This window comes from Tamandua tetradactyla, chromosome 5 (assembly GCF_023851605.1).
Source record: "Tamandua tetradactyla isolate mTamTet1 chromosome 5, mTamTet1.pri, whole genome shotgun sequence".
NCBI classification, from domain to species: domain Eukaryota; kingdom Metazoa; phylum Chordata; class Mammalia; order Pilosa; family Myrmecophagidae; genus Tamandua; species Tamandua tetradactyla.
This window is the reverse complement of record NC_135331.1, coordinates 31016753-31029598: the sequence shown is the minus strand read 5'-3', so window position 1 is coordinate 31029598 and position 12846 is coordinate 31016753. Positions and strand designations below refer to the sequence as shown.

Genomic DNA, 12846 nt, shown 5'->3' with positions numbered 1-12846 from the left:
GCAGGGCTGCACATAGCTTTCATGGGCTGTGGGCACTTTTTCCTTTGTAAGCCTCTTCCTCCATTAAAAAAAAAATTGTATTTTATGACTGTGTTAGTATAAAGAATGAAATTCAGGCTTTATTTGTTATTATTATTATTATTATCTTCATTGTTTTTGCCTTAAAAAATTAAGTTAAAATGTTGCTGTTGGGGGCAGGTCACGGTGACTCAGCAGGCAGAGTTCTCGCCTGCCATGCCAGGTTGAATTCCTGGTGCCTGCCCATGCAAAAAAAAAAAAAAAGATATATATATTGCTGTTGGTCCCTGACAGTATGGTGTTTGCTGTACCTTCTGGGTCTCTGGATGGTGGTAAGGGCAGAACACATCACTCTTTTTTTTTTATTTTTAATTTTTTTTTAAACATTAAACATACGAACACAAACATTCATACCATATGATCATTCCATTCTTGGTATATAATCAATAACTCACAATATTAACAACATCACTCTTGAAGCAGTAAGAGAAGCTTGCCTTTTATAAGCAGTGTGATCTCGAGCAATTGTTTAATGTCTCAGAGCCTGTTTCTTCATCTTTTAAAATAGGGTGTTCTAGTTTGCAAGCTGCTGGAATGCGGTATACCAGAAACAGAATGACTTTTAAAAAGGGGACTTTATTAAGTTGCTAGTTTACAGTTCTAAGGCCATGAAAATGTCAAAAATAAAGCAAGGCTATAAAAATGTCCAAATTAAGGTACCCACTAGAGGCTACCTTCAATTAAGAAAGGTCGATGAATTTCAGGGTTTCTCTTTTTCAACTAGAAAGGCACATGGCAAGTCAGCTTTCCCTCTTCTTATTTCTTGAAGCTTCTTATTTCATGAAGCTCCCCCCAGGAGCATTTTCCTTCTTCATCTCCGAAGGTCTCTGGCTGCATGGGCTCTTCTGGTTCTAAAGCTTGTTCCAAAATGGTTCCCTATTAAAGGGCTCTAGTAAGCAACCCCACCTTGAATGGGTGGAGACATATCTCCATGGAACCACCCACAATTGGGTGGGTCACATTTCCATGGAAACAATAAAAAGCTCCCACCCAGCAACACGGAATGAGGATTAAAGGAAATGGCTTTTCTGGGATCCACAAGAGATTCAAACCAGCACATAGGGGAACATTGGTAGCTACTCAATGGATATGGATTTTTATCTTGGAATGGTGAAAATATTCTGGAACCAGATGGTGGTCGTGGTTGTACAACATTGTGAATGCTGAAGTGCCTCTGAAGTGTTCACTTTAAAATGGTTCATCTTTTAATGTGAAATTTCACCTTGATTTTAAAGATGGGGGACATCAATCATGAGTTAGATTTGGGGTTCAAACAAGATATGGAAAAGGCAATAGGTAGGAGAGTTTGGCATTGGAGACTAAGAAAACCATCTTAAATGTCCTGGAAAGGCACAAAAAGATTAGTCTTCAACGAGCATTTTATTGAGCACTTATTTCATCCTAGGTGCTTTGGTTAGATCCCAGCTATGCTTTGGAGCCTTCCCGGAGCTCAAGCTCACAACCTCCCATAAACTATGATTCATAGTACAGAGTGCTAAGTCCTAGAAGAGTTGTATGTACGTAAAGATAGCTGGGGGCAGACCACCACTAAGGTCCAACTGCTCAGTGGCCTGCCCTTAGGGAGAGGTGGCTGTAATACTAGGCTGTGGAACCTTCGAAGGTTCAGATGCAGAGGCTGGGCTGAGGTTGTCTGCAGCCTCGGTCTACAGAATCTATATGTTTGCTTCTTGTTGAACTGGAATCTCAGGGGTTATAAAGTGGCTTTAGGACTGTGCAAGAAATTTGGTAAATAGCAATGCTACAAGATGAGGGATTGAGGCAAGATCCCATTCCAAAAGAATTGGTATTGTATTATTGGAATTATCATGTACCCTGGAAAAAGTCATGTTTTAATCCTAATCCAATCTTGTAGGAGGAGCCCTTTCTTTTAATCCTGATTCAACACAGTAGGCTGAATCTTTTGATTAGATTCTCTCCATGGAGATGGAACGTGCCCAATTGTGGGTGTGACCTTTGATTAGATGGAGATGTGACTCCACCCATTCCAGGTGGTTCTTGATTCGTTTACCAGAATACTTTAAAAGAAGAAACATTTGGAGAGTCAGAAATGACAGAAGCGACAGAAACTTCAGAGCAGAGCTGACAGTCAGAGAAAGAGACATGGATGTTTGGAGATGCCTGGAGCCCAGCAGATGTCGTCATGAGATGTTAAGCCAGAACCTGGAGAGAGCCAAGAGAAGCCAAGAGATGAAAGCCAGCCCTGGATAAGCAAAGTGAGTAACCCCCACAGGAACAGAGGCTGAAAGCAATGGAGCCCAGGAGCAAGGGACCAGCAGGAGCGAGGGACCAGCAGATGCCAGCCACGTGACTTCCCAGCCAACAGAGCTGTTTCAGAATCATCGGCCTTTCTTGAATTAAGTTAACGTTTCCTGGATGCCTTAGTTTGGACATTTTAATAGGCTTAGAACTGTAAACTTTAAACTTCTTAAATTCCCCTCCTTAAAAGCTGTAACAATTCTGGTATTGCACTCCAACAGCTTACAAACCAACACAGCTACTGATGGCGACAGGTTAGCAGCTCAGTCTGGGTAGGCACATTACAGCTAACGGGTATTGGAAAACCTACCTGCCTGCCCACCATCGATGACATTGTATTTTGGTGGCACTTCTGACACTGTATCCCCTTTTCTGCTTTATTTTCCTTCCTAAGCCTCATCACTACCTGACATTACATTGTATATATTGTCTGATTATTATTTTATATCTCTCATTAGAATGTAAACTCCATATCAGGAAACAATATTTATTGAATGAATGCCCAGACCTTCCAAGACTCTGTGTGCAGTGTTCTCAAGAGAGCAGGCTCCAGCCAACACATCCATTAACAGCAAACACAGCTCTCTATTTAGGTCTGAAGATTCCGGCTATTCAGATATTTGCCTTCTCAGTTCATAGAACTTGTCCTTTTTTTTTTTCTGTTCTAAAGATGAGGGTATTTAGATTACAATTATATCAATTGTTAATTGTGAGCAAAAGCCCCACACCCACTTTAAATACATTTGAATAATCCAAAGCTAGCTATCTAATTCTATGAACTAATTTCTGATTTTTGACATTGAACTCAATGTCTTAAAAACAGTGACTTGCCAGCCTGTTACATGCTTTACCAACAACTTGGACTCTCCCTTCCTAGAATTCATTACAGAATCTAATTTTCCACTTAAGTCTGTCCCTCTTACCCCATTGTAAATTGCCAGAAGGCACAATCCAGAACTCCATTTGCTCATTAGTAAATCTCTCAAGTTTACTACAACGTAAGCACAGGGTATATATGCCGAATGAATGATTCAAAGCAGTTTGGATGTCACCAAGATGTGTCAGATCCAGTTAAACTGGAGTCTAAGTGCTAGAAAGGGCAATGTAGCTGCTTTGTTATAAAACAGGGTAATTAGTAAATTGAACATAGGGAATTTGTCCCATTTCCCTTTGCTAGGCTTGAAAGGATTAGTACCATAGGAAAGCTGTGTTTTAATCCTGATCTAATCTTATGAGAGTGCTGCGTTGGGAGCTTGATTAGATTATCTCCACAGGAGGTGTGGTTCCTCCCATTCCAGGTAGGTCTTGATTCATTTATTGGAATCCTTTCAAAGAGGAAGCATTTTGGAAAAGTCTTGAGATTCTCAGAGACCCAGGAGAAAACCACGAGAACCCCCCACAGCCAGAGCCCTTTGGATATGAAGAAGGAAAATGCCCCTGGGAGAGCTTCATGAAACAAGAAGCTTGGAGAGAAAGCTAGCAGATGTCACCATGTTCACCATGTGCCCTTCCAGTTGAGAGAGAAACTCTGAATTTCATTGGGCTTTCTTGAGTGAAGATAACCTCTTGCTGGTGCCTTAATTTGGATGTTTTTATAGACTTCCTTTAATTTGGACATTTTCACAGACTTAGAACTGTAGTGTTGTAACTAAATAAATTCCCCCTAGCTAGCAAACTGGAACACTGCCTTTCCTCCAAGCTGTCCCTTCTCAAGGACTTGAATCCACCCTCATTTGAGAAGACCCCAGAAAGCTGGGAAGGAACAGAGAAGCTGACAGTGCCTCATTCAAGGTCAACCTCTGCATAAACTGGGGATGGTTGGGTTTCCTCAAGAAGGAGCCCACCCTGTGTAACCATCATAGACCTCCACAGGACAGTGCTTCAGTACAGATCCATACAAGGCAAGGTCCTGGCCTCAGCCACACCTCATGGTGCTCTTACCACCAACCTCACGCTCCTGTGTCCTTCAAAGACACCCGTCCAACCACACTCACCCCCAGGTGCTCTAAGCCACCTTCACTCTGGGCTTGAGAATCAGAGGGACCCCAGTTTGAACACCAAGGCCTTGGTTTGACCCCAGCTTTGTCACTTTCTAGCTGCTAGTCTAAGGTTGGGAATAACATACCTGTTCAAATCACACAGGAAATGCTTAATAAGGGGGAACTGTTACCTTTACTGTTATCGTTACAGGACTGCTGTCTCCCAGCTTCACCTATGAACTGTCTTCCTCGGCTTCTCCCAGCTGGACCTGACACCTTGGGTAGGAAGTATTTGCCCCTTCATTCAACAATGTACTTACTCATTCATTTAAAAAGTATGCATTTATAGGCACTCTGGTTTAGGTTTAGGGGTGGATGCCTTGTGAATTTTATATTCTACTGTGAGGAGAACATCGGAGACAGGTGCTGTTTCACCTTTAGCTCATCCCTGCCCATCTCTCCTGCCCCGCAAAATTGGCTCGTTTATTTTATGTTGTTTGTTACATAAAGAAAAATGTTATTGAAAAGTATAAGTCACTATGTAATGGTAAAAAAATTTAAGTGTTAGGTATAGCCTTGTTTAGTTTGCAAGCTACTGGAATGTGATATATCAGAAATGGAGCAGCTTTTAAAAAGAGAATTTAATAAGTTACAAGTTTACAGTTCTAAGCCTATGAAACTATCCAAACTAAGGAATCCAGGGAAAGATACCTTACTTCAAGAAAGGCTAATGCATCAGGAACACCTCTGTCAGCTGAGTAGCTACGTGGCTGGCATCTGCTGGTCCCTTGCTCCTGGGCTCCTTTGCTTTCAGCCTCTGTTCCTGTAGGGGTTTCACACTTTGCTTCTCCAGGGATGGCTTTCATCTCTTGGCTTCCCTTAGCTCTCTCCACATTCTGGCTTGCTTAACATCTCATGGCAACATCTGCTGGGCTCCAAGCAACTCCAAACATGGGTATCTCTGTCACCAAGTGTCATCTGCCCGCATAAGATTGAATCAGGATTAAAACACGGCTTTTCTGGGGTACATAATAGCTTCAAACTGTCACAAACCTGGAGACCGGTGGTCAAATAACTTAAGATTTAAAAGCTAATTCCAAAAAAAATGTACATACAGAATGCACATAATTAACTTTAAATACAGATTATGGTAAATGTTGCTAGGTATTAGGGAGTACATTCAAAGGTTCTGCAGCTTACTCTGTTTGGGTTGGGAGAAGTGATTATTACAGAAGGCTCCCAGAGGAGGTGATGTGTACAATGACATCTTGGCATAGACAATATAATGGGTCCCCAAAGATGCTCGCTTCTTAATCCATAATATATGGATATATTATATTACATGGGAAGGCGGAATTAAGGTTGCAGAACAGCTGAGTTTAAGATAAGTAGATGGTCTTGGATTATTTGGGTGAGCCCACTGTTACCACAAGGGTTCTTTTTCTTTTTTGAGTTCTTTATTTTTTTTTTAACATTTTTTGTTGTTGTTGTTTATTGTGAAAAATAACATATATACAAAAAAGCAGTAAATTTCAAAGCACATCACAACAATTAGTGGTAGAACAGATTTCAGACTTTGGTATGGGTTACGCTTCTACAATGTTAGGTTTTTACTTCTAGTTGCTCTAAGGTACTGGAGACTAAAAGAAATATCAATATAATAATTCAGCACTCATACTCATTATCACAAGGGTCCTTTAAAAGCAGAAGAGTCAGAGTGAGGCAGTTTGAGAAAGATGTAATTGGCCATTGCTGGCCTTGAAGATGAAATCGGGCCATGGACCAAGAAATGCTCTAGAAGGTAAGGACGTGGATTCTCTCCTAGAGTTTCCAGAAAAGAACGTAGCCCCACCAGTCTCTTCATTTAACCCTAGTGAGGTCCGTTTTGGATTTCTGACCTCCAAAACTGTAAGGGAGGGCGGGCCACGTGGCTCAGTGGCCAAGTTCCTGCCTGCCATGCCGTAGACCCACGTTCAATTCTTGGTGCCTGCCCACACAAAACAAAACAAAACTGCAAGGGAATAAATATGTAATGTTGTCAGTCACCAGATTTGTGGGAATTTGTTACAGAGGTCATTGGAAACTGATACAGACTCAAGGAAGACTGGAGAAATAAGGAAAGTGGGAAGGAAACAGCCAGCCCAAATACCTTCGGTAATATTCAAGGAACTAAAACAGGTGCCCAGGGAGGAGAGGAGAGAGTAGCCAAGAAGAGACTGAAAAGAGGACAACAGGTGTAGATCAGGCAGGGACATGGGGTTGCATTTTAGACACAACTGGAAGCCACTGAAGAATTTGGAGCAGGAGGAGTATTGTGATTGGGTATGTGAATTGAAACCTCACTCTGAAACTTCTGGTACAAGGGGATAAAATAGACATACATTTCCCCTATTCTCTTCACTAAACACACAAAAACTCTGGACATTATATATAAGATGCTGAAAGGTGGACAGAAGAAACAGACTGGCTGAGGAACTTAAGCGGCGAGTAACTACATGGTGGTGAGCTTCCTGAGTTTTCTTTTTGCCTTGTATATATTCCAGACGTGGAGCTGAAAAAGTTGGCAACCAGGTAATACCAATGGGTGTAGGCAAAAGAGGTCCCCCCCAAAACCTGCCTTATGCTAGCCAGAGGGCCAGGAAAGGGACAGCCTAGAAAAACAGAAAACTCTTAGAAAATAGCCCCTCTTTTAGACAGTAGCCCCTCTACTCCACAGAAAAAACTGTGCCCCAGCCACCCCATGCCAGCAAAGGCTGAACGTGGAGCCTTGACTTTCACTCACATCACGCGGTAATGAGGTGCCTCAATCCCTTCAACGGGGGTGGTGTCTGAGAATAACTTGGACTTCTACCTATTTCTAGCAGTAGCAAGCTGGAGCCCCCTCCCAACCCCCCACTGGAGTGATGTGATAAGAAGCCAGCTAAAACAGAAAGTTTAAATAAGATTGAGACTCATAGACTCAGCATCAAGGGATTGAAAAAAACCCTAGAATGAGCTGAGACTCAGCATCAAGGGATTGAGAAAATCTTCTCGACCAAAGGGGGAAGAGTGAAATGAGACTAAGTGTCAATGGCTGAGAGATTCCAAACAGAGTTGAGAGGTTATCCTGGAGGTTATTCTTATGCCTTAAGTAGATATCACCTTGTTGTTCAAGATGTAGTGGAGAGGCTGGAGGGAACTGCCTGAAAATGTAGAGCTGTGTTCCAGTAGCCGTGTTTCTTGATGATGATTGAACAATGATACAGCTTTCACAATGAGACTCTGTGAATGTGAAAACCTTGTGTCTGATGCTCCTTTTAGCTACTATATCAATAGAAGAGTAAAACATATGGAATAAAAATAAATAATAGGGGCAACAAATGTTAAAATAAATTTAGTTTGAAATGCTAGTGGTAAATGAAAGCGAGGGGTAAGGAGTATGGTATGTATAATCTTTTTTTTTCTGTTATCATTTTATTTCTTTTTCTGTTGTCTTTTTATTTCTTTTTCTAAATCAATGCAAATGTTCTAAGAAATGATGAATATGCAACTATGTGATGATATTAAGAATTACTGATTGTATATGTAGAATGGAATGATATTTTAATGTTTTGATTGTTAATTTTTTTAATTAATAAAAAAGTTAAAAAAAAACCAAACAACTCAGTGCATAGGCTCAACAGCAGAATGGAGGAGGCAGAGGAAAAAACCAGTGAACTTGAAAATAGAACAATAGACATCACCCAATCTAGATAACAGAGAAAAAAAATAGACCAAAAAAAGGATGAACAGAGTCTCAGGGATTATGTGGGACTATAACACAAGATCTAATACTCATGTCCTCAGAGCTCCATAAGGACCTCTGAAAATTCTCTACTCCATATATGTAATGCAAAACCTTCCTGGCAACGTGGGACAGAGATCCTGGAATGAGCTGAGACTCAGCGTCAAGGGACTGAGAAAAACCCTAGAATGAGCTGAGAATTAACATCAAGGAATTGAGAGAACCTTCTCGACCAAAAGGGGGAAGAGTGAAATGAGTGAAATATACTCCATAAATGTAATGCAAAACCTGGCAAAAATGGCCAGAATCAACTTTTGCAGAACTCTGGAAATTAACCAAAGCTTGCAACAGTTTGAAGAGTATTTACTCAAGAAAAATGGCTGAATCTGATAAGAACAGGGTTTCATGGTGTTTTAACTTGCCTTAGTGCCATCCCTTTCTCTGTAGCGCTCTGATATCTTTGAAAAACTAATAGCCTGTATTGCAGTGAAAACCAGCAGCCTGGCAGCCACCAGAGGAAACAGAATGGGGCTGGAGCTCCTTCAACAAATTCCCAGAGAATTTGTCATTATTTGATCTGTGTAGCAGGTCTGTAGAAGACCCCATTTGCAAGGCTGTTTGTATTTGACCTGACTTGGAGCTTGCCCAATGTGAAAAGCCTTTTTGCCAGGGCCATTTGTTGAAAAAATATTATAGGCAATTGTTTAACTTTGCACCTACTCAGGTGGAGCAAACAATAAAATGAAAAGCTTAAAAAGAAGCGCTAGTGACAAGTAAACTGACTGCCCTCCCCCTCTCTACGTGAGGCATGACTTCCAGGGTGTAAACCTCCCTGGCAACGTGGGACAGAAATCCTAGAATGAGCTGGGATTCAGCATCAAGGGATTGAGAGATCCTTCTTGACCAAAAGGGGGAAGAGGAATGAGACAAAATAAAATGTCAAATGAGAGATTCCAGAGTCGAGAGGTTATCCTGGAGGTTATTCTTATGCATTATATAGATATCACCTTTTTAGTTAAGGTATATTGGAGAGGCTGGAGGGAAGTGCCTGAAAATGTGGAGCTGTGTTCCAGTAGCCATGTTTCTTGAAGATGATTGTATAATGATATAGCTTTCACAATGTGTCATGGTTAGGGACAGGTGTCAACTTGGCCAAGTTGTGGTACCTGTTCATCTGATTGGGCAAGCGCTGGCCTGTCTGTTGCAATGAGGACATTTCATAGGATTAGGTCATGATCACGTCAGCTACATCCACAGCTGATTCCATTTGTAATCAACCAAAGGGGAGTGTCTTCTGCAATTAGTGATGCTAAATGCAATCATGGGAAGCCTTTTAAGGAGGACTCAGAGGAGACAGGTTGCATTCCTGCTTTGGCTGGTGAGCCTCTCCTGTGGAGTTCGTCCAGGCTATCCATTGGAGTCATCGGCTTCGCAGCCTGCCCTGTGGATTTTGGACTCTGCGTTCCTACGGTCACGTGAGACACTTTCATAAATTTTATATTTGCAAGTGTTCCCTGTTGATTCTGTTTCTCTAGAGAACCCTAACTAATACACAATGTGACTGTGTGATTATGAAAACCTTGTGTCTGATGCCTTCTTTTATCTATGGTATGGACACATGAGTAAAACATGTGGATTAAAAATAAATGAATAATAGGAGGAACAAATGTTAAAATAAATTTAGTCGACTGAAATGCTAGTGATCAATGAAAGGGAGTGGTAAGGGGTATAGAACAAAATAGGGGAAACAAAGGCTAAGATTTGGGTATCTATTGGGTAGATGGAAATACTAGCAGTCAAAGAGAGGGAGGGGTAAGGGGTATGGCATGTATGAGTTTTTTCCTTTTTATTTCTTTTTCTGAATGGATGCAAATGTTCTAAGAAATGATCATGGTGATGATATTGTGAGTTTTTTTATTATATGCCAAGAATGGAATGATCGTATGGTAAAAATGTTCGTGTTTACATGTTTTTATGTTAAAAAAAAAAAAAAAGAAAGGAAAAAAAGTGCTGGGCACCTTCCAGGTTTTCTCTGTTGTCTGTCATTGGGCATAGTGAAACCATCAACTTTTTGTTTTTTTGTGGGTTTTTTTTTTGTTTCTTCTGATTGATTTTTTCCTTTTTTTTTTTTTTTGAGTTTATTCTGATTGATTTTTGTTTTGTTTTGTTTTCTTGGTTTCTAGATAAACCACGTTCTGGGACAGGATAATAAAACACGTAATATTTTTAAGGAAAAAAAAAAGTGCTGGGCAGAAGTGAGAACCATGGGCCCAGAAGTTTCCGGCACCATATACCCGGCTGAACTTGAGTTTTTGTTTTGTTTTTCTCTTCCCTTACTGTTATTTTTTTCATAGACAATGCATGCATATAGCCATTTAAAATAAAAATATATAAACTAAAAAAAAAAAAAAAAAAGAAGAAGAAGAAGAAGTGCTGGGGAATGAGATATTCAAAAATCTCTAGTAAGACCGGGAATTTAGAGGACCAGAAGCATTCATAGTGCTGTGTGTAGGCCCAGGGCTATGCACATGTCCAGGAAAGACCTGAGAAGGTCCCAGGCTCTCACTTCTAACTGACCTTGAGGTTCTGCTCAAGAGGAAGTGGAGACTAAAGCCAGTGTTGTCATCTGCCTGAATGAATGAAGACACACAGAGAGGGCGGGCCGCGGTGGCTCAGCGGGCAAAGTGCTTGCCTGCTATGCCGGAGGACCTCGGTTCGATTCCCGGCCCCAGCCCATGTAACAAAAACGGAGAAACAGAATACAATAAAACAAGAAAATGTTTAAAAAATGTTTCCCTTTCTTCCTTCCTTCCTTCCTTCTATCCTTCCTTCCTTCTCTCTGTCTTTCCTTTAAAAAAAAAAAAAAAAAAAAAGACACACAGAGACCTTTGGCAAAGATTTGGAAACTTTCTGGCTCCAGACAGTTAAGGAAATCTCCGTCCAAACATTAGCTGACTACTAAGCTAATGGAGCAAAGAGTTCACTGGCCACATGCAACAAAGAATACATACTTCATAGAATTAGTTCAGAAATGTCACTAAGTAAATGAACTACAATTAACTACAATTAACTTGAGGAAAGGAGAATAATCAGATTTCCAGAGTTGCCAGATTGTGTTATTTAACATGTGCAGTTTTCAACAAAAAAATTATGAGACATGCAAAGAAATAAAAATGTATGACTATAGGTCTTCAATTTAGAGGATGGTGTAAGCAACTGGAGGTAATGTATGAAAGCTTACTTTGAGTTTCTAAATACTCTAGCGTTTATGAGATACTGCAAAATATAGTCTAGCCTGATATCTTAGAATTTCAGTTGTGTGAAAAGTAATATTTCTCTTACTGGTAATTGGCCAGATTATTTCTTTCTGTATCTAAAACACTCAGGGTATAATTTTCAAAATGTAAAATCCAAGCTCAAGCTGTCTAGTAAATACATAAACTCAGTAATGCTGATTGATTTGACAATTAAAAAAATAAGAGTTCTATCTTTTCAGAAATAGTGCTTTCTATGTGGATTAATAGCTTCAAAAACTCAGGGGAGAATGAAAAATTTTGGTCATAGATAGTGGGGATGGAGGCACAATAACGTGAATACAATTAATATTCCTGAATTGTACACATGGAGATGTTTAAAATGGGAAATTTTGCATCGTATGTGTTACCACAATAAAACGAAATTTTAAAGAAAAAAGTGTAACGAATACACAGGTTACAAAAAGCAATCAATAAGAACTGTTCATGAGGAATTCCAGAGGCACTAGCCTTATTAGACAAAGACTTTATTTAAATCAGTGATTTTAAATGTGTTCAAAGAACCAAAGGAAACCATGCCTAGAGAACTAAAGGATGATGTCTCACCAAATAGAGAATATCAATAAAGAAAGAAAATGATCTTTAAAAACCAAATAAAAAAAATCTGGAGTTGAAAAGTACAATAACTGAAATAAAAAATTTACTAGAGATGCTCAACAGCAGTTTTGAGAAGGCAAAAGAAAAAAAACAGTGACTTTGAAGATAAGTCAATTGAGATATCCAGTCTAAGAAACAGAAATAAAAGGAGGGAAGACAAAGAGAATCTCAGAGGCCTGTGATACATCAAGCCTAAAGGGAGTCCTAGAAGGAAAGGAAAGAGAGAAAGAGACTAAAGAAATATTTGAAGAAATAGCAGCCAATAACTTCCCAAATTTGATTTTAAAACATTAATCTATACATGTGCTGGTCTGAATCTGTGGTGGACCCCAGAAAAGTCATGCCCTTTGATCCTCATTCAATTATTGCTGGGTGGGAGCATTTTGATTGTTTCCTTGAAGATGTGACCCACCCAATTGTGGGTGGTAGCTTTTGATTAGATGATTTCTATGGAGGTATGTCTCCACCCACTGAAGGTGGAGTTGCTTGCTGGAATCCTTTAAAAGAGGAAACATTTTGGAGAGAGTCCTTTTTTGGTAGAGCCACAAGAAAGCCAGCAGACACTGCCATGTTTGCCATGTGCTCTTCCAGCTAAGAGAGAAACATTGAACATCGCAGGCCTTCTTGAACCAAGGTATCTTCCCCTGGATGCCTTAAATTGGACATTTCTATAGACTTGTTTTAATTGGGACATTTTCTCGACCTTAGAACTGTAAACTAGCAACTTATTAAATTCCCCTTTTTAAAAGCCATTCTGTTTCTGGTGTATGGCATTCCAGCAGCTAGCAAACTAGGACAATACATCTAAGAAGCTCAAAGAAATTCAAATAGGATAAAC

The 12846-nt window shown here is 40.1% G+C and overlaps 1 long non-coding RNA gene across 1 annotated transcript in view; it reads left to right on the top strand.

Moving 5' to 3' along the window:
- LOC143683943 (uncharacterized) overlaps window positions 1–6188 on the top strand; it is a 39459-nt gene extending 33271 nt beyond the window's left edge. The window contains exons 2-3 of the long non-coding RNA XR_013175744.1: window positions 4546–4615; window positions 6026–6188. This is a non-coding gene — a long non-coding RNA (uncharacterized LOC143683943). The remainder of the gene's footprint in view (window positions 1–4545; window positions 4616–6025) is intronic.
- Window positions 6189–12846: the final 6658 nt, after the last annotated feature.